We start from the raw sequence: 3,151 nt of genomic DNA on the forward strand, positions 1-3,151 counted from the left end.
CATCAAGTCCCAGCCTGCCATGAAGGCGAGACCAGTCTCACAGGGACCCCAGCCCCACCGCAGGGACCCCAGCCCCACCGCACCGCCCGGTCACACAGCCCAGCAGCAGCTGTTCGCTCCAGGGACCAGCCGTGTCACAGCAGGGGCTGCACAGGGCTTGGAGAAGGGCTGTACAAGCACCCGTAGAGCCCGAGCAAACACCTGGCCAGGTTTCAGCCGAGCTGTCCTCATCTATGGGTCAAATTTGGGGTATTTTTTCTGTCTTCAAACCAAAAACTTTGTAGGAGGTTTTTCAGATTTCTTAAATAAGATATCTATTATAAGACACTACCTTCTCGCTTCCATTTTCAAGCATAATCCCGGCTTTTCCTGGACATTGCCAAGTCCTCTGCCACCAGCCAGGTATCACCATCACCACAGCACCGCACACAGCTGCTCCCCTCCCCACATGGCACCGGGTAAGGTCATCCCTGGGGATGCTCAGACCTTGGTGGGTTCCCCCTGGATCTCTTATCACCCCCACACACACTGTCTCCTACAGCCACAATAAGGCCCGGTGGCCACAGGGATGGTTTGCAGCAATGCAGGGTAATATTCACAGACCAAAGCATTTCCCCCACCCAATTGCATCCTTCCTGGCTTAAATCAGAGTTTAAGCCCCCACGACAGGTCCCCCAAAGGTTGTGATAACACCAGGGATGCACCAATCCGACTTTGGCCAGCAAAAAGGGAGGGATGGATGTGCAGGTTTCTCAGGCAGCTGAAATTGTGCAGCACAACCGATAGGTGGGAGCCTTTTACCAGGAGAGCTGGAGCCAGCATCACCCTGGAGGGATACAATACACCAGAGCTGACACCCCCACAGCCACTTTGCTCGGGGAGCTGTACCCCAACACTGATGGCCGACCCTGTGGAACAGGAGAGATTCCTGCCCAAAAGCAGGCCAGCAAAGCCCCGCAGACCTCCTTCCAGGATGGTTCCCATCCTGCTGCCCAACGTTGAGGAGGTCCTGGGGGAGCATCTGCCACCAACTCGTGTCTGGGTGTATTCACCTGTGTGTGTCCAAAGCCTCCACGAGCACGAGCACTGCTGAGATCTGATAAAGCTTGTGAGCAACAGCCCAGGCTTATCTGTCATCATGGACAGGGACAAATTTGCATCACATACAGACTTTAATTTCCTATGATTGTATCAGTTTTTTCCTCATTCTTCAAAGCAGACCAGCAGTTTTGCAGAACGTGAGGCTGAAGCATTTCTGCTGGAGCAGGGCAACACGGGGCACTTCTGCACAGCCTTTTCTGCCTCTAACAGCAGAGTTTGCCCCAGCACAGCTTCTAACAGACAGTTCACATTGGTTGTCTGAGCCCACAGGTCACCCCAGGGGAGCAGAAGTGGAGAGTGTTGGCAGGATAAGGCCAGGAAGAGACACAGCCTGTCCTGCATCGGCCACCTTAGGGATGAAACCCTGGATCCAAAACCCGGCATGACCATCCAAAAGCAGCAAGGCAACCACTTTCCCCTAAAGAAGGAAAAATCCCAAGATAAATCGTGCAACACCTGTAAGAACTTCCAAAAGCAAACCTTAAATAAAACTCCCAAATGGCCATCACAGAGGAATCCCTCAATAGCTGTAGTATTTTATCCCGGCTTATCCTCCTGCGCTCTAAACGTGCACCTGACCACGCCGAGGGAAGCCTCTGCCATAAATCGATCCCTAAATCCGCTGCAACAGCAGCGGTTAATCCTGAGCGCTGAATCATCCCAACCCATGGCAGCGAGAAATAACCCAACACAACAGACACAACAGCCCTCACATCACCCATCCCTGCTGCACTGCCAGCATAAATATGCCAACTATTTTAAGCCCCCTCAGAGGATCTAGATTCACTCGTAAGCCAAACTGAAAACAGCCAAAGAGCTGGAAAGGCGGCTGCATGGGGTAAACCAGCGCACGGCATCGGCTACAGCCCGGAAAACACCCGGCACCTTTCAGCCGCAGGACACTCTTCCTGGCCCTTTGCAATGCACGTTAGAAATCTGGTTGAAAGCCAAAACAAAGAAAACTTATGTTTCAGCACGCTACAGACAGTTAAAACTAGCTTTGAATCTATTGCTGAGCAGTTACTAAGGTACACCACTATTTTCAATAAATGGGGAGAGCGAAAAGTGCCTCTCCTGTGGCACCTTAATCATCAGCCAGTGTTTTTAGGAGCCATTCCTGACAAAGTCACAGTGTCCTGAGAAATAAATGGAAGCTTTTCAGAAGTCCAGAATCTGGGAGGCAGGGGTATAGATAAGGCTTCAGGAGTCAAATTTAACCTGCTAATTTTTTAAAAAAGATCTGAAAAGGGTGGTGGGTGCGGGGACAGCAATCCTGAAATGAGGTTTTTTAGTGCCCCGGCATTTTGAAAGCTGTATTAGTGCAGAGACAGGCACCTACCTGGCAGGTTATCACGGTGCCACATCCCCCGAGACTTCAGCAAACACAAGCCCTGACCTGCCCAGCCTCTCAGGACACAACACAGGGTACCCTGGGCTTGGTGGGCTCCAGCAGCAAACAGGCAGCCCAGGGCATTCGCTGGAACAAAGTTTGCAAAATCCAGTGGTGCAAGTGGAGCCAAGAGCCAGGATGCGGATGGGCAGCAGAGGGATAATCCTCCTTTATTTTGGTGGTATGGATTTATTTCGGCAAAGCACCCAAGGAGCAGCTAGGAAGGATGCCACCGGCAAGGACCGACGGGTGCCGGGGCCCCGCAGCCGGACGAATCCGCGTCCTGTGACATCTTGCCCTGTCAAGTGCAATTACTGTAATCTTCCACAGCCTCTCAAAATACAGATCCCGGCTTAGAAACCGGGCATCCACAGCATGAAAGCTGCCTTTGTGCCTGGGCAGAGCCTGGGTGCGAGCCAGACGTTAGGTGCACGAAGAAAATGAGTTCTCCACGTGCTGGGAGAAGGGAGGAAAAGCAAGATTTCCCGCCTGACACTGCTGCAGACGGGCTGAATTTCACCCACATCTCCCCGCAGCAGCCACTGAGGGGCCGGGAGCTGCACAGCCACACATCCCCCCAGGAGTAACGGGGACGGTGACCACAGGCAGCCAGCCAGTCCCTCACCCCAAGTGCACAGGGCACAGCCAACACGTCGGACC

This window comes from Streptopelia decaocto (genome assembly GCF_964273445.1).
Source record: "Streptopelia decaocto genome assembly, chromosome: 8".
In the NCBI taxonomy this organism is placed as follows: Eukaryota; Metazoa; Chordata; class Aves; order Columbiformes; family Columbidae; genus Streptopelia; species Streptopelia decaocto.